The 27,665-nt window shown below is 34.8% G+C and overlaps 3 non-coding genes across 3 annotated transcripts; all 3 read right to left on the bottom strand.

The window, feature by feature from the left end:
• Positions 1-6,645: 6,645 nt before the first annotated feature.
• On the bottom strand, positions 6,646-6,717 carry TRNAP-CGG (transfer RNA proline (anticodon CGG)). The gene has a single exon. It is a non-coding gene; the product is annotated as a tRNA-Pro (tRNA).
• Positions 6,718-20,070: 13,353 nt separating this feature from the next.
• TRNAP-UGG (transfer RNA proline (anticodon UGG)) lies at positions 20,071-20,142 on the bottom strand. The gene has a single exon. It is a non-coding gene; the product is annotated as a tRNA-Pro (tRNA).
• Positions 20,143-22,851: 2,709 nt separating this feature from the next.
• Positions 22,852-22,923, bottom strand: TRNAP-UGG (transfer RNA proline (anticodon UGG)). The gene has a single exon. It is a non-coding gene; the product is annotated as a tRNA-Pro (tRNA).
• Positions 22,924-27,665: the final 4,742 nt, after the last annotated feature.

Here is a 27,665-nt window from a genome sequence, read left to right as displayed (position 1 = left end):
CCCTGACTGAACAACGAGTATGGTACTCTCAGACTCTAAGTCGAGTGAATTAACCACGTGGTCATGCCCGGCCGTCAAATAAGAAATTGTATTCTTTTTTAATTTACTCATTTCCTGTTAACCTAAAGACAGAACATAGAAATACAACAGATATTTTTAAGGAATTGTTTTTTTGTAAAATGAATTCAGCAATATAAAATATTTTTGATTGAATTAGAATACAGTGTCAATAAGAACGGAATGCATTAATCGTTGTATAAGAAAGTAACTAATAAGAATAATATAATAATATGTCAACCTCACTATATCTGCAACACCCGTCTCATTCATATTTGAGCATAAGTTGTAAATAAACGTATCTCCTAAATATTTCCTGTACTTCGTTTTTTACAATAAACATCTTCCACTTTTTTTGAAGTTCAGTTGTTTATGTGTATTACTTTATCATAATTTCGAAAGTCGTTTTTTTGAATTAATGAAAACCAGATGAATATAGTATCATTACAATTTATTCAATAAATTATAAAGTGTGTGTGTGTGTTCTATTTTTATAGAAAGCCACTTCGGCTACCTTCTGCGTCTACCAAGGCAAGTCGAAATCCTAATTTATAGAGTTCTAAATGTTTATTGTTAATCTGTGTTCACATTCTCCCTATTAAATGCTAAAAAAGGTTTTATTTTTATTTTCCCTCTTCTTATTTTCTTCTTTCGAAGCTCTACTCAAATAAGTTGTTGAGTCTAACAACGCAAAATGCATATTTTTTCTTTATGTTCATTGGCCTTACGATTTTGGACAGTAGTGTGTGATATCAAATTATGATACATAGCGTTTGTAACTTTATATTTGTTCATATTAAACATTCAGTACATCTTACTCCTTTCTCTAATCACTTTCGTAAGGCGACGAGTCATATTGTCAGTAAGGTTATTGATGTAATTCACCATGCTTTTCATTCCAACTTGTCATTAGGAGGCACTGAAACTCAGCTGCAGAAAATCTTTTATGGTTGTTGTTAACAATTCTGTATTTCAGTTCTGCCTAACAATTTTCAATGAGATTACAATCTGGAGACTTTGACGGACATAGCAATCTTCTAACGTCCATCTGATCGAAACCATCCTGTAAAATGCAAGCAATGTGGGCAGTGGCACTGTCCTCCTTGAACAAAAAATTATTCTCAAACCTGCCCATAGCTTATAACAGAACTATCACCTCCGTGTGGTTCCTTTAGGAGGCGCAATTGAGGATTCCCTGTGGTGTATGAAGAGCAGATTTTCCACGTGATGAATAGCTGTCCAAAGATGTATTGCACCACATCCTGCGTGTTCTTTGTGTGAAAGACAGTCTTCCATAATCTTACATAAGAAGTTTTAGAATAATTATCTGTCATTACGTTTTAGGTATAGTTTTTGAGAATCTTATCGGATTAAGGTGAACTTATTATATTATTACATTCAATAACCTTAGAACATTATTGTTTTTCTGTTTTTTATTTAATCACTCTGAAGTAATTCTTGTAACACTTGGATAAAGTCAAACAAAAATATCTTATAATTTTTGTAGGTGGCATGTACAGCCCTATAAGAAGTTCTAAATGCTCATTTTTTATTTTCGTATTAAAATCTCTCCACGTTTGGGGAATTTTAGCATTCTATTTTACGACAATTTCGAGAAAGCAAACTTGTGATAACAATGATCATTAAAATTCAATTTTGTAATCTATTTTCTCCCCAGTGGCACGGCTCTAAGTCTGTGAAAAACTGGGTTTCGATACCCGTGGTAGGCAGAGCTCAGGTTATCCATTGTGTAATTTTGTGTTTAGTAAAACGACAACTAACAAACATGTTTTATTAACAATAATTATACACTGACTAAGTTACGTGGAATTGAAAAGTTTGCCTTCTTGACAATAGTAACGTAATAATTACACTTACTTTTAAAGAAAGAGATGTTTCTTACAATACATTATTACAAAAAAAAAAGTTTTTTCAAAGGGTCACGTAAATTGGTTTTGTTGGTGACATTCGTCACAAGTCTCTCAATCAGTTGAGACGTATAAAGTTTTAGCTGTCAAGATACCTTCAACGTTCAGCTTCCTTTGTGCGTAGACATCATTAGGACTACGGGTAATTTCCGATGGACTTTTCCTTTTGCCAGATTACTGCCTTCATCGGCCAGCATAAACCCTACGTCTCAGCCGATCCAAAGGAGATAAGAATCTCACGTTGTCGTGATACAGTACTACAGCCTTCCATGATACATGACCACGCTTATTTGTGCAAACCGTAGAACGCAAACATCAACGTCCAGTACTCTTCCATTGAAAGCTCTAGCAGCCTGAACTCTGTGTTCATAAAAAACGTTCATCTTTCTATAACTTCAACTGAAATACAACACTATTTGGAAACAGCGACATCATCGACATTCCATGCCGTACACAGAATATGCTCCAAAACTACAGGTCTACCAACTCATTTTATAAATATAGTAACTCAACACAAACAAGTGCAGAGTACATACTTAACCAAGACTTTGACTTACACTATTTTCATTTCAGAACCGAACGTCCCCGCCGTCGATCAACTCCACCCCAACCGAGTAAGTGTGACAACCATAATTCCCCACGTCCAGCAAACCCTACAACTCCATCGATGCCGCTAATTTTGACTGCCAGTAACATCCCAATACTCACAACCAGGACAAAAGAGAACGACACTCAAACCGACGAGTACATTAAACTTCAACATTGAACTAACCAGAAGAAGAAATATAACTAATCCAGTCAGACATCACCGATAACCTCATGTGATACAAAGACAAGCCAGACCCAAACCATGCAAGTTATGACTACCGACGCGTCAGTTGCAACAGACAACGAGCTCGCAAACACTCAGAAGACACTAACAGAAATTGCAAGAAGACAAATATCACCCCAGATCATGGAAGAACAACATACCAAAGAATAGGAACCAGAGGATTCACTCACCTCCTCCCTCATGATCCTTCTCAACACCTCTGATCATCAGATGGGAACGAAAGTTCAACTCGAATATTTTCGCTGCTTTACAAGAACGGAGAAATATGTTTTCCAAGTCACCAACCATTTAGCTACTTCTACATTTCTGTCTTTATTCATATGTGTTTCATTTCTGTATGTGTTACTAACATTAATTTTCTTTTCATCAGCTTTCGGGCACTGTCAGGGTAGATTATTCGGCCGTGAAAGTGGGTTTTCTCGGGGTACTCCCATTCCCTCTTCCTGAGACCGAAGCACTGGATCTCTAGGTTTCAGCAAGGGCAACTTGATTGATCGTTCTTTGCCCAGGCTCCTGATCGTGGCCTTTGGGTTTGGCGCACAACACGTAACCCATTGTGTAGTGATGTGCAGAACCAAATTACACGTAGGGAACATAGTTTATTAAGGACTATATATGAAGAACGATATGTTCTATATTAGTCATGAAACTGTGGATTCTAGCATTATAATGTTTTGATTCAATTCGCCAACTTGTTTGGGATGACGTGTGATTAAAAAAAATGTTTCTCCAACATGAAATGCGTCCAGTGCTTGATATACATATTTTTCTCGAGATAGTTACGGTAATAGTGAAGAGAATTATTCTTTTATTCATTGTGTATACTTTTGGTTTCAAAACGGGACTTTCCCCTTTTAATTGTTTCGGAGATTTTGAACATTCTTAAGTTGACAGTATTTTGCACGACTTTGTGAAGATAATATTCATTATTTTAAAACTTTTACCTAGATATTTTTATCTGGTATGTGTATCCTTACCTGTAGCTGCAATTTAGTTTGTTTGTTTTTTTAATTACGCAAAGCTTCGCGAGGGCTATCTGCTCTAACTGTCCCTAATTTAGCAGTATAAGACTAGAGGGAAAGCAGCTAGTCTTCACTACCAGCTGCCAACTATTGGGCTACTCTTTTACCAACTAAGAGTAGGATTGGCCATCTCGTTATAATCCCTCCAAGGCTGAAATGGTGAGCATGTTTGATGTGACGGGGATTCGAACCGGCGATCCTCGTAATAAGAGTCCAGTCCTTAACCACCTGGCCATGCCGAGCCTGTAATTAATTTTATTTCATGGTTTAATATCATTTTTCTTTGTACCTTACACGAGGGTTACAGTGAGTTATTAACACTGAAAATGTAATATTTTTCATTTCCTTTACTATTCCCAACTCCTCACACACACACACACACTGGTTATAAACATTTGCTCTTATTTTGGTTTATTACATTGTGTATTTCTTCATTCCGTTCTGTAACTGAATATTGTGGTTTTACATTTCTATTTGTTATCTCGTTCTTCTTACACGAGAACAGTGGAAATTCGTAAAGTAATCCAAAACTCCTTCGCGAACTCTACTTCTGCTATGAGGGAAATCTGTGTAACGGATAACATAAGAACTACACGTTTCTAAATAGTTTCTTCATTCATTTTAAAAAGTACAACGTCATTAATAATTTTCTATCGTAATAAATACTTTCACACCTCACTGAGAGCTACAATAATTCATTCGATATCCTACAAATTAATTTTTTAAAAAATCTTCAGAGTTTTAAAGTATTTTTACCTTGAACTTACAGTACAGCTACTTCTGTTATTGGATGTCGTTCTTAATTTACAAATGGTCTACAAAATCCAGCTGTAACTCTACCACTTGGCCATCGTACTCTCTAAGAGGTCTTACTCACTCAAGATTCTGTCAATATTTCTACTATTTGTCGAATTATTCAATATTCACCGCAATTGACTTGTGACTTATGTTCAGCAATAAGGACAAATCAAGAAATATTGTGAAGTTTTTATTTTTCAATGGGTGAGGCATAACCTTGGAAAATGTTAATTTTCAACGCAACAATACATTACAGACACTAAACTATACTTAAGAAAGCGGTAATAACTCGAGGAAAGTAATTTTGATAAACTTTCTTTTGTTGTGTGTGATTTTTACGTAAAACACATCTTAGTGTTTTTTGATAACACATATAAAGTTCATTGTTTTCAGCTAAAATTATCAATCATAAATTCGTATTCTTTTTCCCTTTACGCTTAAAATTCTTCCTGTCAAATTTCTTCTTTACGTGTCCAACAATTAGTTTTATTATCGGAGCAGCCACTAGAACAATCCATTCTGTTCTGTTATTAATATCATGGTTGGTAACTTTGCTGACAACAGTTTATATTCCATTGTCTCTTGTGGTATTATTATTTGAACGTTAAATCACAGAATGACTGATAATTTCTTTTTGTGGTTCATATAGTTAAACAGCAATGAGTTATATTAGAAACTAATAATTTACCAGCATATTTTGAAATGATCCACGACAGATTGAAAGGTTCATTTTTCATAGTTAAACGATTTCGCTGTGTCTAGTACGATTCTTAGTGTGATCAGAAAATAACACTATGTAACACAACACAGTGTTCCTGGATAGTATGTGTTATTTCTTCATTGCTTATGTTGTAAAAGTAATGAAAATGGCCATTATTCCCTTCAAACTTTGCTTTTTTAGAAATTACGAGCAAATTTGCACATTTTCATTGACGTAAGGACTGAATAAAACAAGATATGAATCAAGATTTACATGTATTTATACTAAAGTTATATAAAAATATTTGGAAGTGAGTAGTTTTTCAGATTTGCGACTGCAATATAAATCACTTTCACGTATTAGCCCCAAATATATTATCCCATCGTTTTTTCGTTATACGCTCCTTGGTAGCGACGTTCCAAGTCCAGTATATCTTGGTGGAAACACTCGCCTTGCTTCTCTAAGTATGCTCCCCTGTTCTCCTTGAATTTATCAATATGAACGTCAAGGATACGGACTTTCAGGGACATGCTGCGACCCTTTTCGACTTAGTTCTACACAAGAGATTAAACAAGTTGCACATAATTTTCAGCTTTGTGATTGCCCAAGAATTCTAGAACCACTTTCTGCCAAAGAACAAGAAAAAAATTTTGTTACAGTGCAATCTGCGATACTTGTTACAATAGATTTGAATTTTACGTCATAAGATGTAATGTTTCACAGTTTTCTGTTTTAGATAATATTTTGGCAATAACACATCTTTCAGTTGCAAACTTTGTTCCAAAGAACTTAGTACCAAGAATCATTGGCGTGTGCCATTACACTCATATACCCAAAACTTCGACATTTATACTAAGCACAAAATTGATTTGGTAGAGTTAGGTCGTCACTCGAACGGGCAACGAGAATCTTACCACTAGACCAACGAGTTGATGATTAGATTGTATATATTATCACCATATCCTAGTGATACCATTATTAATATGAGCTTTTACAAAAACATTATATCACAAGTGAAAATTCAATTGAGTGTTATAATTTCGATTTTAAAGTACTTATGATGAATCGTATTTTAAAAAGGAGACTTCTTTGGACTCAGTTTGATTATTAGTTCAGAATGATAAAAGATAACCAATTCTATATTGAACTATAGCGTAATAAAATTACATTAAATATAAGAGGTTTTATGTTTGAGATTCACTTTTGGCAAAAGTAGAACCATTAAGTTTGTTCCAAACAGGTAACAACTACCCTAATTCGTGCAGAAACCATCATAATTATCACTCTCCAGACGAGGAGAATAACATTGGGCTCGTCCGGGAATCGAACCCGGGATCTCTCACACCCGAAGCGAGAATCCTACCACTAGACCAACGAGCCAATATAATGACTTTTGCTGCCTCTGCTATTATAGGCGATGTGCAACATACAAAAGAACTTTTACAGGACAGTTGTTTTTATCTTTTCGCCTTTGTACACTTTTACGCCTTCTGCATTGAAATTTATTTCGTTTTAAATAGACATACGCTCCCTAAGCGGCAGGTCTGCATGCTTATGATGCTAAAACTCACGTTTCGATACGCGCAGTGGACAGTGTACAGATAGCTCATTGTACGACTTTATATTTAACAGCAACTAAACAAACAAAAAAGTAACACAAATCAAATATAAAATATATTTACCCAAATTAAAAACAAATCATTATCTTGACGAAGCGCGAATAACAATCTCGACTTAAATAGCTTCTATCAGCCCAGCGTCTTCAGAAACAGAACCTGTTAGTTTTACTGACTCTTGTGTCCATCACTGATGACAATAAGAGAGGTTTAGGAAGGGTTTCTGAAATGTTAGTTTCAACTAATTGCATAATTTCTAAGAGTTAAGTTTATTTGCATTATTTAATTTTAAAAAATATAGTTATAATTTGATGCCTATCAGACACGTTTCATTATGGCTTGCACGATCAGCTTTTAATTATCTGCAGTAACTGGTGTTTAGAAACAAATTTCAACGATTCATCTATCCTTTTCTAAGGCCTAAAATAACATAAAAATAAGTTCATGGACAATATTCTTGATGTTACTTGCACATATAACCTCTAAGTGACAAAAAGTATAAGATACCAAAGTTACTCGATCGTTCCACTGAAGGTGCTCCTATATTCTGACTGCTGACTGTTTATAAACTCTTTGTTGATGTTTTTGAAAAGACAGTATAAGAAAGCAGTGAGATAACTAAATTTCAAAGAGTTATTGGATAAAAATATTAGGTTGCTCACCCATCCAACCACATTAAAACGTTTTCCGTGTTTCATAATAATTTTCCTTTCATATTAATGATCACAATTTAAGATATCAATGTTAAAAGACCCACAGAAAGATGTCCCAGCTATCACTAAGCCCCTATTTTAATGGAAGTCGAGAAGATTTCTATATAAAACAGAGCAATTATGAGAATTACAGTGATATAAGGTTCTTCTTTAGTTGAGTAGACTGGGAAGGGTGATCTCACTGTAGGGAATAAAGTGTACATGATTTGTGTTTGTTCTTTGATTTGTGTAATTGTGTTTCCCTGTTCTTGTAAGCCTAACTTAAAATGTTAATATTCGTTGAAACCCATTTGTATTTCACATGTAAATAAAATACAAACGTACCATAGATATGATGTTCACGACCTTTTATAGCGGAGAATATGGTAAAGGTTAGAGTCTTGTGTCACTGTTCATTAATATTGATAGTTCGTACAGTTGATTTAATTGTTGTGACATATTGTGTGTGACAAGTAAAGTGACCTTGGGTTGTGAGTAAACGTGGATAAGGAAACATATTATGGATTGCATAGAGAGAATTTGTATCCATTAAAGGATTTTTCTATTTTTTACACAAATTATATATATTCGTCCTATAACTAAGAATTGGATTCGAGAATGTATCAAGTCACCCCTTAAGTAATGTCCTATTTTAGGTTCAGAAAAAGGGAAAGTATTTCAAATAATTTTAATGTTATTTAATAAATAATTTAAATTGCATTATTATTAATTACTTCCTGTCACCGATTCACAAGTTTCTGAATACCACTTCTATAAAATTCTTGGGACTTGATGGAACAAAATGTAGAGAGAGTAGTTTTGACATCTTTATGTGTTCCAAGGGTTTTCCATCAAAATAGTTCTGTAAACTTCAGAGTAAATGATATTCAGATGGGACAAGGTCTGAAGATTAAAAAGAACGTGAAAGTGGTTTTTTAGTTTAAATCTTCAATCTTTGCAAATGTGAACCTTCCTGTACGGAGCCGTGAATTATCCTGGTGTAACACAACACCTTTACCACTGATCAAAGCAGGCCTCTTTCCTTTCAGTGAAATATTCAAGCGCCCTAACAATCGACAATAGAAGTCTGATGTAATAGTTACATTGAGTGGCAGCAACTCAAAGTGGATCACACCAACAATATCCCACAAAACGCTTAACAAGAGTTTCCTATGGTGGAGGTCCATTTTAGGCTGTTCTTTAGCCAGTTTACCTACACCGAGCCATTCTCTGCAGCGCTTAACATTCTTATGAAATATCCATTTTTCATATCCAGGCACCAACCTGTTTAAAATAGGTGAGTTACCTTCACGAGTGTGGAGATAAGTGTAAATGGCCGCTCTTGCTTGAATGTTGGCTTCTGACAAATCATATTTCAGTTATTGAAGCCTTCTGCAAAGACAGAAATGGTGGTGCACTTTCTGTATTAAATTTTCGGGGGATGACTCGACATAATTGGCATGACGTTTCGAAGGATCCGAATTACATACTTTAAAAAATTAATTTACTTCATCATTAATTAACGTAAAACATTGAATGGAATACTGACGTCTACGAATCAGCACCTTTCGTAATCGCAATCCATTCCCGAATCCAAATCCAATTCTTGGTAAAAGACGGACATATTTTATCAAAAAGGCAGATTAATCCGTTCTCAAGTCCGGATCCAGTTCGTTGTAGAAAATGATAGTTTTGTGTAAATGGCGGATACATCCATTCCCAAATCATTCAGTACGTAATGTCAATAACCCATTTCCAAATCCAAATCAGTTTCTTGGTAAATGACACATAATTTTATGTAAAAGGTGGATAAATCCATTTCCCATATTATTCCATTATTCCAATTGGTGGTGGGAACAACGGGATTATTGCTATTACATTTTGATATGTGTCAAAAAGAAAGGGGTAAGACAAAAATCTATACAAAGAACAAATATTTTATGATTTACACATTACAGTACAAATAAACAATACTTCACTCATACAATACACAGTAATGCAATACTACAAGGAAGTGATCGTATGTGTTTTGAAGCTTTAAACAGAATGTGTAAGACGAGGAAGAGGTAACGGAAACAATAAAAAATACATCCATTGAAACACATTCTACCCCACCTATTTGTAAGTTAAACTGGGTAAAACACATTAACTAAATAAAAACCACAAGTTATGATACATTTATTTTATTCTACGTAAGTACACTAGAACTATGATGACATCAAGAAAATAACATCGCTTATAATCATTCGCCAAGACAATGCTTCTTGACGACTTAAAATGAATGCTACAAGTCGTCTGTATCGGGCGAACATAAACAACCTGAAGATGGGTGTTTTAGATGAAGTGAAAGTGAACAAAACATGGTACTAACATTGGTTATGGAACATACATGTTTAGGTAAAGTAGCAAGATGAAGAAACTCACGCTTCTAATGTGAGAACTTTAAGAATTATCGTTATGTTAAACAAAAGGAAAATATCGACTTGAGCTGTGAAAGAAAATGATGTGCAAACAAATTAGTATACGTAATATTTGCGATAAATCTGTATTAAATCATTGTAATTCTATATAAAATCTACTCTCTTAGGCCTAACACTGTTTTCAATATGTTAAGAAATTCTTAAGTTCCTAACACCGGAAAATAATGATCAGGACCTATTTACCAACGGGCAGTGATGATTACGGACGAGTCATCTGTGTTGAAACTATATAAAGCAACTTAATATTTAAAATTGGACTTTTTACTAAAGGGGTTGGAAACGTATTGTATATCCCGTTCCCGTAATACAACAAAAATATTGGAGAAGTGTGATTTGTAGACTAGTAGTTAATATGATGTTACATAATAATTAGGCTAATATTACATGGAATCAATATCTCTCTAACACGCGTAAAATTTGGTGATAAAACTTTTTTTTCTGTTTTAGACCATAGCTATATTGAGCTGCGTTTACTGAAGGAAATCGAGCCCTGAATTTTAGGGTTGCAAGTCCGTAGCTTTACTGCTGTCCTACAGGATATTTGAAAACACATATAAGGTTAGTAATATGAAGTTGTTTTGGTTTGTCAGTATCCAGTTTTTACTTAGGAATGTGTTATTGAATGTGTTTTTCCTTATTTATCTGTTGATGTGTTGTATGATGTCATAACATTATTTCACTCTGTCAGAAGACTGCTTTCTCTGCACACCCATTTTAGTAAAGCGGCATTTAAACAATTCTTGATGACAAGAGATTAAAATTTCTGAAGATATTAGATTTGAGGAAATTGGGAGTTATCAAATGATTTACTTTTCACGAAAGTAACGCATGTTTTCTTAGTGCAAAACTACACCCTGTCCACAGAGAGAAATCGAACACTATATTTTTGGATTGTAACTGCATAGACTTACCGCTAACTCAACGGAGGACAACACATTAATTAAATGTGACAACACTACTTTAATATTATTATTGTATTTCCATACACTTACTGCTAACACAACACATGCTAATTAAATCTGATAAAACTACTTTAACATCAGTATACTTTTGCTTATTTGCTCATCTGAAATTCATGTTAAAATCTCAATATAAGTAGATCACTGACAATAAACCACATTTACATTAAATATGCCAAATTTGTAGATGGATTCATATAACAATCCACCACAGACACATACATACAGAAGTTTGATATTTTATGACCTTTTCATCCGTTCTAGACCATTTTAAACATTACCAACAGGAGAAAAGTAAAAGTATTCAATTGACAGGAATTTTGTGGGAAATGAATAAAATGTCAGATTCAAAAGAAATCATAGCATTTCAAGCAAAGTGAGATTTTTATGTTTTTATAGACAGAGAAAGTTACCCCAGCTTATGTAATCACACCAGAAGCACACTTAGCGAAAAGTGCGAACTTAGAAATATAATTAATCAATATCTTTCGCATTGAGCTTTATGTAAGATATTGGCCACAGCTTATGACAGATATTACACATTAAAGACAGACTTCAAATGTTGAATTAAAAAAAAACAGAAAACAATATCTTGACACGTTCAGAATATCTTAAAGAAATGGGTGATAAGGACTAAATATTCAGATCGTTCTTGAAAAGTTTTAAGTTTAAGATAGAACACACCTGTTTCATTTGTTTGTCTGCTATAAACACAAAACTACACAATGGGCTACATGTGCTTTATTAATGCGAATATCGAATCCCAACTTATAGCTTTATAAACCTTTAAACTTACAGCTGCCCCTTCTTTAAGTGAAAATGCACTTGATTAACTAATTTGTACTAGCCATCTCTGATTTACAATTACTGACAATGGAAGAAAACCAGTGAGCAGCAGTCGCCGTCTTCGCTGTAACTTTAATTTGAATTTCGGAATGGGTCGTCATTTTTACAATGCACACACAACTGAACGTACTGAGCATATTCGATGGCATATTTTGAGCTCGTACCCTGGACCTCTCGACATAAAGCCCAGCAGGCTATCCACTAGGCCAATTCAAACCGAAATGGTTCAATAGGCTCTCGTACAACTGGATACGTGTATACGTGTGTTACCTTTACTACAAAATAAAGTTTACATTTGTCTTACCGCAGTTAATTGACGTTAGGGATGAAACTCATTGTAAACACATTTAATTTGGCTGTTACGTAAAACATATTTGAAACTGTACTTGAATAACAATTTGAATAGTTGTCAGCTTTAACTGAAAATATGACATTTTAGCTAAGAGATGTACCTACAAACATACAGAACAACATATTATTATTTACTACCAATGTACAATGCCACTAGCTTCCCAAGTATTAGCTGGTAGATTTTGTTTGTTTTGAATTTCGCGCAAAGATACTCGAGAACTATCTGCAATAGCCCTCCCTAATTCAGCAGTGTAAGACTAGAGGGAAGACAGCTAGTTATCACCATCCACCATCAGCTCTTAAGTTACACTTCTACCAACGAATAGTGGGAATGTCCGTCGTATTATAACACCTCCACGGCTGATAAAGCGATCATGTTTGATATGACAGGGATTCGAACCCGTGATCCTAAAATTACGAGTCGAGTGCCTTATCCACCTAGCCAAAGCTGGTAGGAATGAAATTTACGCGATGTAAAACTTCCAAGTTAGAATCCAGGTAATAATGCTTAAAATATCACGAAAGAACGTGATTTACATCACAACTTTGCCTCTCATAATACTGTTAATAACAAACATTTCTGATTGTTCCAGATCCAATTCATTATCGATTGCACCTGGCCTCATGGATTTTGATTTCTTGCAAATGTCTGATTTGATCCTTTCAGTAGTAATTGTGAGGAATATTTGTTCTTTTGTAGTTAAGCACAAAGCTACACAATGGGCTATCTGCGCTCTGATCATCACGTATATCAAAGTCTGATTACTGTTATGTCTAAGTCCGCAGATATACTTCTGTGTCACTGACGAATAAAATAAACCGAAGTTAACACAACTGTATTTCTCTCATATGAATTCCCCTTTCTAGCAATAATGAGATATTTCTTCGACTAAACAGTAGACCTATATACAGTCATATGAAAAAGTTAGGTCACCCTATGAAAGCCTGTGTATATTTGTAACATTTTTGGATATACAAATATTTAATCTGAATTTTAACAATACTGAGAGATTATAGAAATATAACTAAACAATGAAAATTGAAGAAAAGACTTTTCAAGATCGACTCTAAATGTAATTTTACAAAAATGCATATTCTAACTGAGGAAAAAGTTCGCACAAGCCCACATTTATTCCCACTTAACATGGCTAAACTCATACACAGGTGTATCACACCAGGTGTACATGATTAGCAGATCGTTACTCAGCATTTTGAATGAGGCTTGCCATATTTAAACTTCAGACATTTAGTTTGGTGTGCTCCTGACTGTTGAAATGAGAGTGAGCACCTTGAGGTGTCTGAGGCCTTCAAAAAGAAAATTGAAGCAGCTTATGAGACTGGTAACGGATTTTAAAAGATCCCAAAGGATTTTGAAATCAGCCATTACACTGTCCAGAAAATAGTTAACAAGTGGAGGTCTTTCAAAACAACTGCCAACATGCCCCGGTCTGATCGTCCAAGCAAGCTCACCCCGAGAGGAGACCGCAAGATGCTAAAAGAGGTGTCCAAGCATCCTAACATGTCATCACGGGACCTACAGCAGGCTCTGGCTACTGTTGATGTGAAAGTGCATGTCTCTACAATCAAAAAGAGACTGCACAAGTTTAATTTGCATGGAAGGTGTGCAATGAGGAAACCTTGCTCTCTAAGAGAAACATCAAGGCCAGACTGAAGTTTGCCAGAGTGAATGTAGACAAAGACCAGGACTTCTGAAATAATGTTCTTTGGGCAGATGAGTCCAAAATTGAAATATATGGACACCAGAACAGAGGACATGTTTGGCGAAAACCACATACAGAATTCCAGGAAAAGAACCTCATACCAACTGTGAAGCATGGAAGTGGAAGTGTCATGGTTTGAGGCTGCTTTGCTGTAGCAGGACCTGGACAGCTCACAATAATAGAATCCACTATGCATTCTACTGAGTATCAGAGGGTGCTTGAGGAACATGTGAGTCCATCTCTAAGAAAATTAAAGCTGAAGCGGAACTGGACCCTGCAACACGACAATGACCTAAAACATACCAGTAAATCCACCAAGGATTGGCTGAAAACTAATAAATGGAGAGTCCTGGAATGGCTGAGTCAAAGTTCAGATCTTAATCCCATTGAGATGCTGTGTGGTGAGTTGAAACGGGCTGTACATGCAAGAAACCCCTCAAACATCTCACATCTGAAAGAATTCTGCATTAAGGAGTGGAGCAAATTTTCTTCAGACCGATGCCAGAGACTGGTAGACGGCTACAAGAAGCGTCTCATTGCAGTTATTTCAGCCAAAGGAGGTAGGGTGTCCTAACTTTTCCTCAGTTAGAATATGCATTTGTGTAGAATTACATTTACAGAAGATCTTGAAAAGTCTTTTCTTTAATCTTAATTGTTTAGTTATATTCCTATTATCTCTCAGTATTGTTAAAATTGAGATGAAATATCTTTATATCCAAAATGTTACAAAAATACACAGGCTTTAATAAAGAGTCCTAACTTTTCCACATGACTGTATATGTAAAAACAATTTTTTTTTTTGGTTTCAACAAATATTGAAATTTGAAGCACCCTCCGCCTCCAAATATAGGAATATGTTACCTTTATCTCAAAACATTTAAAAATAGATTCAGCATTGTAGTTAAGTAATAAATTTCTTAATCCTGTTATATATTACGGAATAGTTGAGCAATATTGATCTCGTTCAGACTTCCATTTATTTTGCTCTAATGATACTTATTTACAAGCTAGATATTACTTTATTTATTAATGAATCTGCCCCTGCATGGCCAGGTAGTTAAGGCGCTCGACTTCTAATATCAGGGTCGCGGATTCGAATCCCCGTCGTACCAAACATACTCGCCCTTTCAACCTTGGGAGCGTTATAATGTGACGGTCAATCCCACTACTCGTCGGGAAAAGAGTAGCCCAAGAGCTGGCTGTGGGTGGCGTTGACTAGCTGCCTAAACTCTGGTCTAACACTGCTAATTTAAGAACGGATAGCATTACTATAAATTGTATTGTTTATCCGTTTGTATATTAAGATATATTTCTGTTAAAAAAAAGAAAATTGTGGGTGTCAATCTTGTTTAGGAAATACCATAAATTTAAAATGAATTTGCTTGTTTCTCAGTAAAGTGTATTCATGTAACGTTCACTGCCGATGAACCAAGAGAAATATGCTCACAAAGTTCTCGTGTTTAATAAAATAAAAACAAACTAGTTTATGTTAGTAAGTAATAAATGCTCAATAAGTTAAGACTTAGCGTTTTGATGCCAAAGTCATTTCAACGAGATTGTGTGTGTACGCTTTAAAGAAACGCAAATGTTTACCGTAACAAATACATATATTCCTGCTATTACACGCAATACACAGGTAATTTGCTATTGCCTAAAAGGAGAAACTTATAGGTAACTAGCCATGCCCAACCGGTCAAAAACTGGTAGAAAAACCGGTTGGAAGATTATTTAAAAAAAACGGAGGTCCCGCCCTTCCTTCAGCTTTGTTCCCTAACTTCTTCCTGGAACACAAAAAACAACAACACCCGGATTACGAGTCGAGTGCTTTAACTACCTGGCCATGGTGGGCTATCATATATCTACCAGACTGTATAAACTAACCTGTATATCTTTATTAGCAACAAGGTTGCAATGGTTTTATATGACAGTTTTTGCAAAAAGTATATTTATAGATTAGTTTAATAAATTTAAACTCATATTAACCGGGACTTTTTCTCACCCATTTGTTCTTCTATGATAGTAAAGCCACATCTGGTTCTCTGCTGTGTCTACCATGGGAAATCGAAACTCTTAATCTGGTGTTGAAAATCTGAAAACTTACGGTTGTCCAGCTAGATGACGTTTATCTTGCAATATCATGACGTTTTGTAGCCGTAACGATCACTTTCTTTTTTGCACAACTCTTTTTTTTCTATATCTGTTTCTTTATGGAAATTGAGTAATTGGGATTTTGAAGAATTTCGTAAGATATGGAAATATATTATTGGTTAAAGTGTGGTAGTTTGAATGAAATTTTCTCCTTTTGTTAATACTAATTAATTTGACTAAACACGTGTTTCTGTTTCCGCTCTAACGAGGTAGCGTCGTGTCTTTAACAGTTAAGTTTGAAAGTGTACTATAAAGAAATGGCATCATTACTATATTTATATCGGCAAAATCAAATACACCTTAAATATTACAGAGGTTAATGAGATCTGAATCAGGGCAAATAGCAGGATGAATGTATATTTTGAAGTATACAAAAATTTCCAAATTAACAAAATGGAATTACTTGTCACTATCTCATCTAGATGTAGTTGGATAAATATATTAGTTTTGTTTATGTTATGTTATATTCATTTTGATAAATAATTAAACCACAATAAATTATTTTGCATTTTAATATAAATGAATGATATTCTGACATTGTACTTGCAGGGTTGCTATAAAGTACGTGACACAGAGACAGTCTTGAACTAGTATTTTACAGGGCCGCTATAGCATACGTGGCACACAGACAGCCTTGAACAAATGTATTTCAGGGATGCTGTGACACGTAAGCGGTCTTGAACTACTATTTCACAGGGCTGCTTTGACACACGTGACACACAGACATTTATGTGTTATTATTTTACATTTTTTTCAGTTTATTATCATCGTCGCTGTAATGCGACTTTAATTTCTTCAATCATGTTAGGAACGGGTGTGTGTGTTGTCTTGAAGCAATGCTAGATCGGGATATCTGCTGAGTCCACCGAGAGGTATTGAACTTACGAAAGATATTTAGAGCGTTTAGTTTTTATTTACGTAAGAGCCCATTTTTGAAGCTGGTGAATTCAGGAGTTTAGGGGAAGGAGGTTTTAGTAAATCCTCAGGTTCCCCTCGCGGTGTAATGAAAACTTTACATTTCTGCAAATATATAAATTTATGCATGACAAACACATCCAATCTTGGTATATGGATATAAAATAGTGTAAGAAGAATACACCTTTTCAGTGCTCAGAAGTATTACTGAAAGTGAAAGAAAAGGGTTCGTCCGGTATTTGAACCCGGACCTCTCGCACCCAAAGCGAGAATCATACCCCTAGACCAACGAGCCGATTTTCGACATCCCTTTGTAAAGTATATGAAAATATCTATTTAGTTTGATAATACATATATTTCGTCTAAGTAAATTAAAGTTGTTCTATAAGGGTATTAACAAGCTGTCACCTCAAAAACTCTAAAAGTACTACAAAATGGATCATTACCCACAGCCTACACTTGGGCTATTCTCTTATCAACGAATAGTTGGTTTGATAGTCATATTATAACGCCTCCATGGCTGAAAGGGCGACCATGTTTGGTGCAACCGAGGTTCGAACCTGCGACATTCGGATTTAGAGTCCAATGACCATGCCGAGGCATCTCTTATCAAAATTCTCACGAAATTCATTTACACTTTAAAATTATAAAGATATTTCTCGAGTGACAGATCAAGAGAACGATAATGACGTCACCACGAAATCAATTACTGCAGCAAGAAGGAAACAGTCTTAGAATACGGTTTGCATATTAGAAATTACACATATTTTACATTATTAGAGGAATAAAACCTCAGGCTGAAAATCACATCCCTAGAATGTGACATGCAGTTTTAGAAACGTTCAAAAAGTGCTTCGTACTGAGGTGGAATGTATCGTTTCGACATTTAGATGCTGATATGAAAGACTGCAATAAAGCTTTCTAGTTTCAAATTGAAAGATTCCAGAACGTCCCAAACCAAAAACACTAAAAAATCAGCTAACATTCGAAGCCTATATTGAGAACAGAACCTTTTGCCTTGACTTCCGTCAGAATTTTGCCTTTCTTTTAAAGGTGTTTTTGATAAAGAAATGAGACCCTATAATACGTAATTTATTAATTTTCTCCTCGAGACTTATCAATCGTGAAACTGTTGGTTGTTTACGTAGGTCAGAGATAAAATTTGTGAGGAAATAAGGCTTGAAGAAACTGCTTCGTATTATGATACAGACGGCGATAAATAGTTAGAGTTATGTTCTCTTTGTCACGTGACATATATTTAAGAACGTAAAAGTGCCACTAACATATAAAAGTAGTAGTTCTTCGAATGTCATCTTCATACCTGCTCGTTTATTAGGAATAAGTTTCTCTTTTGAATTACGTATGATTCCTGATGCACCTTTTTCGTCATTGTTATCATGAGTGGAGTTTTAACTCTTAATATTTATTTTTACATTGCTAATGGACCCAACTTCATTCAACTGGGATAGCTGTAAGGCTTCGGAATGACAACCCTAAAATCAGGGGTTTGATACTCCTTGATGGAAAAGGCTCCATGTGGTTTTGCTACAAGAAAAACACACTCTTCAACTGACAAATAAAGAATTTTCATGTTAATGGTAAAAATAAGAGACATATAATTAAAGATCTACTAATGAAAAGAAACACTATATTGCATTAATAAATGTTCATAAATCCTACAACAGTACATACATACACAAAATCGTGAAAATACTTCTAGAGATCCTTTTACAAACGCCTAACTTTGTGCGACGTACTTACAATACCGAATAATGATTTAGTTCATTCGTCAAATATAGGTAATGAACATATCTGAGTCTTATGATATTACGATCTACAGTGCAAGAAGAGTTTGACGTTTTGTAGTCGTAGCGATCACTTTCTTTTTTGCACAACTCTTTTTTTTCTATCGCTGTTTCTTTATTGAAATTCAGTGATTATGATTTTTGAAGAATTTCGTAAGATATGGAAATATATTATTGGTTAAAGTGTGGTAGTTTGAATGAAATTTTCTCCTTTTGTTAATATTAATTAATTTGACTAAACACGTGTTTCTGTTTCCGCTCTAACGAGGCAGCGTCGCGGCTTTAACAGTTAAGTTCGAAAGTGTACTATAAAGAAATGGCATCATATGTATATTTATATCGGCAAAATCTTATACACCTTAAATATTACAGAGGTTAATGAGATCTGAATCAGGGCGAATGGCAGGGTGAATGTATATTTTGAAGTATACAACAATTTCCAAATTAACAAAATGGAATTACTTGTTACTATCTCATCTAGATGTAGTTGGATAAATATATTAGTTTTTGTTTATGTTATGTTATATTCATTTTGATAAATAATTAAACCACAATAAATTATTTTGCATTTTAATATAAATGAATGATATTCTGACATTGTACTTGCAGGGTTGCTATAAAGTACGTGACACAGAGACAGTCTTGAACTAGTATTTTACAGGGCCGCTATAGCATACGTGGCACACAGACAGCCTTGAACAAATGTATTTCAGGGATGCTGTGACACGTAAGCGGTCTTGAACTACTATTTCACAGGGCTGCTTTGACACACGTGACACACAGACATTTATGTGTTATTATTTTACATTTTTTTTCAGTTTATTATCATCGTCGCTGTAATGCGACTTTAATTTCTTCAATCATGTTAGGAACGGGTGTGTGTGTTGTCTTGAAGCAATGCTAGATCGGGATATCTGCTGAGTCCACCGAGAGGTATTGAACTTACGAAAGATATTTAGAGCGTTTAGTTTTTATTTACGTAAGAGCCCATTTTGAAGCTGGTGAATTCAGGAGTTTAGGGGAAGGAGGTTTTAGTAAATCCTCAGGTTCCCCTCGCGGTGTAATGAAAACTTTACATTTCTGCAAATATATAAATTTATGCATGACAAACACATCCAATCTTGGTATATGGATATAAAATAGTGTAAGAAGAATACATCTTTTTCACTGCTCAGAAGTATTACTGAAAGTGAAAGAAAAGGGCTCGTCCGGGATTTGAACCCGGGACCTCTCGCACCCAAAGCGAGAATCATACCCCTAGACCAACGAGCCGATTTTCGACATCCCTTTGTAAAGTATATGAAAACATCTATTTAGTTTGATAATACATATATTTCGTCTAAGTAAATTAAAGTTGTTCTATAAGGGTATTAACAAGTTGTCACCTCAAAAACTCTAAAAGTACTACAAAATGGATCATTACCCACAGCCTACACTTGGGCTATTCTCTTATCAACGAATAGTTGGTTTGATAGTCATATTATAACGCCTCCATGGCTGGAAGGGCGACCATGTTGGGTGCAACCGAGGTTCGAACCTGCGACATTCTGATTTAGAGTCCAATGACCATGCCGAGGCATCTCTTATCAAAATTCTCACGAAATTCATTTACACTTTAAAATTATAAAGATATTTCTCGAGTGACAGATCAAGAGAACGATAATGACGTCACCACGAAATCAATTACTGCAGCAAGAAGGAAACAGTCTTAGAATACGGTTTGCATATTAGAAATTACACATATTTTACATTATTAGAGGAATAAAACCTCAGGCTGAAAATCACATCCCTAGAATGTGACATGCAGTTTTAGAAACGTTCAAAAAGTGCTTCGTACTGAGGTGGAATGTATCGTTTCGACATTTAGATGCTGATATGAAAGACTGCAATAAAGCTTTCTAGTTTCAAATTGAAAGATTCCAGAACGTCCCAAACCAAAAACACTAAAAAATCAGCTAACATTCGAAGCCTATATTGAGAACAGAACCTTTTGCCTTGACTTCCGTCAGAATTTTGCCTTTCTTTTAAAGGTGTTTTTGATAAAGAAATGAGACCCTATAATACGTAATTTATTAATTTTCTCCTCGAGACTTATCAATCGTGAAACTGTTGGTTGTTTACGTAGGTCAGAGATAAAATTTGTGAGGAAATAAGGCTTGAAGAAACTGCTTCGTATTATGATACAGACGGCGATAAATAGTTAGAGTTATGTTCTCTTTGTCACGTGACATATATTTAAGAACGTAAAAGTGCCACTAACATATAAAAGTAGTAGTTCTTCGAATGTCATCTTCATACCTGCTCGTTTATTAGAAATAAGTTTCTCTTTGAATTACGTATGATTCCTGATGCACCTTTTCGTCATTGTTATCATGAGTGGAGTTTTAACTCTTAATATTTATTTTTACATTGCTAATGGACCCAACTTCATTCAACTGGGATAGCTGTAAGGCTTCGGAATGACAACCCTAAAATCAGGGGTTTGATACTCCTTGATGGAACAGGCTCCATGTGGTTTTGCTACAAGAAAAACACACTCTTCAACTGACAAATAAAGAATTTTCATGTTAATGGTAAAAATAAGAGACATATAATTAAAGATCTACTAATGAAAAGAAACACTATATTGCATTAATAAATGTTCATAAATCCTACAACAGTACATACATACACAAAATCGTGAAATTACTTCTCGAGATCCTTTTACAAACGCCTAACTTTGTGCGACGTACTTACAATACCGAATAATGATTTAGTTCATTCGTAAAATATACGTAATGAACATATCTGAGTCTTATGATATTACGATCTACACTGCAAGAAGAGTTTGACGTTTTGTAGCCGTAACGATCACTTTCTTTTTTGCACAACTCTTTCTTTTTCTATCGCTGTTTCTTTATTGAAATTTAGTGATTGGGATTTTTGAAGAATTTCGTAAGATATGGAAATATATTATTGGTTAAAGTGTGGTAGTTTGAATGAAATTTTCTCCTTTTGTTAATATTAATTAATTTGACTAAACACGTGTTTCTGTTTCCGCTCTAACGAGGCAGCGTCGCGACTTTAACAGTTAAGTTCGAAAGTGTACTATAAAGAAATGGCATCATATGTATATTTATATCGGCAAAATCTTATACACCTTAAATATTACAGAGGTCAATGAGATCTGAATCAGGGCGAATGGCAGGGTGAATGTATATTTTGAAGTATACAACAATTTCCAAATTAACAAAATGGAATTACTTGTTACTATCTCATCTAGATGTAGTTGGATAAATATATTAGTTTTTGTTTATGTTATGTTATATTCATTTTGATAAATAATTAAACCACAATAAATTATTTTGCATTTTAATATAAATGAATGATATTCTGACATTGTACTTGCAGGGTTGCTATAGAGTACGTGACACAGAGACAGTCTTGAAGTAGTATTTTACAGGGCCGCTTTAGCATACGTGGCACACAGACAGCCTTGAACAAATGTATTTCAGGGATGCTGTGACACGTAAGCGGTTTTGAAATACTATTTCACAGGGCTGCTTTGACACACGTGACACACAGACATTTATGTGTTATTATTTTACATTTTTTTCAGTTTATTATCATCGTCGCTGTAATGCGACTTTAATTTCTTCAATCATGTTAGGAACGGGTGTGTGTGTTGTCTTGAAGCAATGCTAGATCGGGATATCTGCTGAGTCCACCGAGAGGTATTGAACTTACGAAAGATATTTAGAGCGTTTAGTTTTTATTTACGTAAGAGCCCATTTTTGAAGCTGGTGAATTCAGGAGTTTAGGGGAAGGAGGTTTTAGTAAATCCTCAGGTTCCCCTCGCGGTGTAATGAAAACTTTACATTTCTGCAAATATATAAATTTATGCATGACAAACACATCCAATCTTGGTATATGGATATAAAATAGTGTAAGAAGAATACATCTTTTTCACTGCTCAGAAGTATTACTGAAAGTGAAAGAAAAGGGCTCGTCCGGGATTTGAACCCGGGACCTCTCGCACCCAAAGCGAGAATCATACCCCTAGACCAACGAGCCGATTTTCGACATCCCTTTGTAAAGTATATGAAAATATCTATTTAGTTTGATAATACATATATTTCGTCTAAGTAAATTAAAGTTGTTCTATAAGGGTATTAACAAGCTGTCACCTCAAAAACTCTAAAAGTACTACAAAATGGATCATTACCCACAGCCTACACTTGGGCTATTCTCTTATCAACGAATAGTTGGTTTGATAGTCATATTATAACGCCTCCATGGCTGAAAGGGCGACCATGTATGGTTCAACCGAGGTTCGAACCTGCGACATTCGGATTTAGAATCCAATGACCATACCGAAGCATCTCTTATCAAAATTCTCACGAAATTCATTTACACTTTAAAATTATAAAGATATTTCTCGAGTGACAGATCAAGAGAACGATAATGACGTCACCACGAAATCAATTACTGGGCTCACGACTTGTAATCTCAGTGTCGCTGATTCGAATCTCCGTCGCACCAAACATGCTCGCCCTTTCAACCTTGGGGGCGTTATAGTGGAACGGTCAATCCCACTATTCGTCGGTAAAGAGTAGCCCAAAAGCTGGCTGTGGGTGGCGATGACTAGCTGCCAAAACTCAATAAAATGTATTGTTTATCCGTTTGTATATTAAGGTATATTTGTGTTAAAAAAAATTGTGGGTGTCAATCTTGAATTTGTTTCTCAGTTTAGTGTGTTCATGTAACGTTTACTGCCGATGAACCAAGAGAAATATGTTCTCTTGTGATTAATAAAATAAAACAAACTAGTTTTTGTTAGTAAGTAATAAAAGCTCAATAAGGTAACTTATTCACTAACTTCTTTATGGAACACAAAAAAGAACAACACCCAGATTACGAGTCGAGTGCTTTTACTACCTGGCCATGGTGGTCCATCATATATCTACGAGACTGTATAAACTAACCTATTTATCTTTATTAGCAATAAGGTTGCAATGGTTTTATATCACAGTTTTTGCAAAAAGTATATTTATAGACTTGTTTAATAAATTTAAACTCATATTCACCGCGATTTTTCTCACCCATCTCTGCTTCTATGATAGTAAATCCACATCTGGTTATCTACTGTGTCCACCATGGGGAATCGAAACTCTTAATCTGGTGTTGAAAATCTGAAAACTTATTGTTCTCTCGCAAGATGACGTTTATCTTGCAATATAAGCGTTTTTCAGTTGATATAAATGTACTATGTTGTATAACATCCATGTATATCAAAGTTCACTAACAAAACTTTAAAGTACATTTCAACACATACGTTACAGAAAGTTAACATGTAATTAGGTTCCAGAAAAAAATAATTATATTGAAAATAATACATAGAATTAAAGAGGTTTGTCCTTCTTCAGTTACATGCGTTTACCCGGGAATAAAGTTTTTTATATTTATTTTTACAATTGAAACTGGGCTGTCCTCTAGTAGTCAATGTTATAACTATTAGTTTAATTGCCCAAATGGCAGCGAGCAGAGAAAGGGACATTTCGTGCAGCTCAAATGATCAAAATGCCTTTGTCGAAAAGCAAGGATGAATTTTTCACATTTCTCCCACATCCAGCTTTTTTGAAAGTAAATCAAACTGTTAAGCTTTTGTTATTTGAGAAAATATTTCCATAAATCTTATTTCACAAGTAAACAATCAGTCCAGTTCGGTTTTCGAAATTTCAAAATATTCGGAGTAACACAGCTGAAGAATATGAACAAATTACAGACTATTTAAAAAGCACTCTGTGGATAAAATATTTATGACTAGTTAAAAGAAACACTGTAATTGGTGACAGTGTGCTGAAGTTTTTCACATCCCAAACCTATTATATCACCATGGCTTCCAGTACATCATAATACCAAATTTTTCAGAAGAGGAGAGAGTGTTGGCGTAACAGTTGTCATCTATCAAAACGATTAGACATTGTCAAGAAAACTTCCAATAGATGGCATTGGTTATAACACAAATTAGCTCTTTGTGCCTGGCATCTCTAATTATGCAGTGTAAGACTAGAAAGAAGGATACCTGTGACCAACACCAACCACTAATTCTTGGGTTTCTCTTTTACCAACAAATATTGGAATTGATCGTCCCTTTATGACGTACCCGCGGCTGAAAGGGCGAGCACGTATCGTGTGACGGAGATTCTAACACCTTAACCGACGTGGCCATGCCGGGCCCGGTATTTACTGGGTTTTATTTTTCAGTTACGGGTTCTTACGTAAATAAATGCCAAATGTTGCATCCAATCTTCGTATATAGATCTTCAATGGTGTAAGAATAACAGACCTTTTTTAAGTGCTCAGAAGTGTTGCTAAAAATGAAAGAAAATGGCTCGTCTGGGATTGTAACCCATGACTTCTCGCACCGAATGCCAGAATTATTCCCCTAAACTAACAAACTACTTGTTGATTTTGTTTTTATATATTATATGAACACACTGTTTTCAACACAGCCAAAGTATTATCAATTTGATCACTACCCATCGCTTATAGTGGGATTGATGTCACATAATAAGCCCCCCCCCCCTGACTGAACGGCGAGTATGGTACTCTCAGACTCCAAGTCGAGTGAATTATCCACGTGGTCATGCCCGGCCGTCAAATGAGAAATTGTATTCTTTTTTAATTTACTCATTTCCTGTTAACCTAAAGACAGAACATAGAAATACAACAGATATTTTTTAAGGAATTGTTTTTTTGTAAAATGAATTCAGCAATATAAAATATTTTTGATTGAATTAGAATACAGTGTCAATAAGAACGGAATGCATTAATCGTTGTATAAGAAAGTAACTAATAAGAACTATTATAATGAATATATGCACTATATCTGCAACACCCGTCGCATTCGTATTTGAGCATAAGTTGTAAATAAACGTATCTCCTAAATATTTCCTGTACTTCGTTTTTACAATAAACATCTTCCACTTTCTTTGAAGTTCAGTTGTTTATGTGTATTACTTTATCATAATTTCGAAAGTCTTTTTTTTTGAATTAATGAAAACCAGATGAATATAGTATCATTACAATTTATTCAATAAATTATAAAGTGTGTGTGTGTGTTCTATTTTTATAGAAAGCCACTTCGGCTACCTTCTGCGTCTACCAAGGCAAGTCGAAATCCTAATTTATAGAGTTCTAAATGTTTATTGTTAATCTGTGTTCACATTCTCCCTATTAAATGCTAAAAAAGGTTTTATTTTTATTTTCCCTCTTCTTATTTTCATCTTTCGAAGCTCTACTCAAATAAGTTGTTGAGTCTAACAACGCAAAATGCATATTTTTTCTTTATGTTCATTGGCCTTACGATTTTGGACAGTAGTGTGTGATATCAAATTATGATACATAGCGTTTGTAACTTTATATTTGTTCATATGAAACATTCAATACATCTTACTCCTTTCTATAATCACTTTCGTAAGGCGACGAGGCATATTGTCAGTAAGGTTATTGATGTAATTCACCATGCTTTTCATTCCAACTTGTCATTAGGAGGCACTGAAACTCAGCTGCAGAAAATCTTTTATGGTTGTTGTTAATAATTCTGTATTTCAGTTCTGCCTAACAATTTTCAATGAGATTACAATCTGGAGACTTTGACGGACATAGCAATCTTCTAACGTCCATCTGATCGAAACCATCCTGTAAAATGCAAGCAATGTGGGCAGTGGCACTGTCCTCCTTGAACAAAAAATTATTCTCAAACCTGCCCATAGCTTATAACAGAACTATCACCTCCGTGTGGTTCCTTTAGGAGGCGCAATTGAGGATTCCCTGTGGTGTATGAAGAGCAGATTTTCCACGTGATGAATAGCTGTCCAAAGATGTATTGCACCACATCCTGCGTGTTCTTTATGTGAAAGACAGCCTTCCATAATCTTACATAAGAAGTTTTAGAATAATTATCTGTCATTACGTTTTAGGTATAGTTTTTGAGAATCTTATCGGATTAAGGTGAACTTATTATATTATTACATTCAATAACCTTAGAACATTATTGTTTTTCTGTTTTTTATTTAATCACTCTGAAGTAATTCTTCTAACACTTGGATAAAGTCAAACAAAAATATCTTATAATTTTTGTAGGTGGCATGTACAGCCCTATAAGAAGTTCTAAATGCTCATTTTTTATTTTCGTATTAAAATCTCTCCACGTTTGGGGAATTTTAGCATTCTATTTTACGACAATTTCGAGAAAGCAAACTTGTGATAACAATGATCATTAAAATTTAATTTTGTAATCTATTTTCTCCTCAGTGGCAATGCTCTAACTCTGCGAAAAACTGGGTTTCGATACCCGTGGTAGGCAGAGCTCAGGTTATCCATTGTGTAATTTTGTGTTTAATAAAACGACAACTAACAAACATGTTTTATTAACAATAATTATACACTGACTAAATTACATGGAATTGAAAAGTTTGCCTTCTTGACAATAGTAACGTAATAATTACACTTACTTTTAAAGAAAGAGATGTTTCTTACAATACATTATTACAAAAAAAAAAGTTTTTTCAAAGGGTCACGTAAATTGGTTTTGTTGGTGACATTCGTCACAAGTCTCTCAGTCAGTTGAGACGTATAAAATTTTAGCTGTCAAGATGCCTTCAACGTTCAGCTTCCCTTGTGCGTAGACATCATTAGGACTACGGGTAATTTCCGATGGACTTTTCCTTTTGCCAGATTACTGCCTTCATCGGCCAGCATAAACCCTACGTCTCAGCCGATCCAAAGGAGATAAGAATCTCACGTTGTCG

Source organism: Tachypleus tridentatus, chromosome 1, assembly GCF_004210375.1.
Source record: "Tachypleus tridentatus isolate NWPU-2018 chromosome 1, ASM421037v1, whole genome shotgun sequence".
Lineage (NCBI taxonomy): Eukaryota > Metazoa > Arthropoda > Merostomata > Xiphosura > Limulidae > Tachypleus > Tachypleus tridentatus.
The sequence above is the reverse complement of the archived record's forward strand: the minus strand, read 5'-3'. Positions and strand labels throughout refer to the sequence as shown.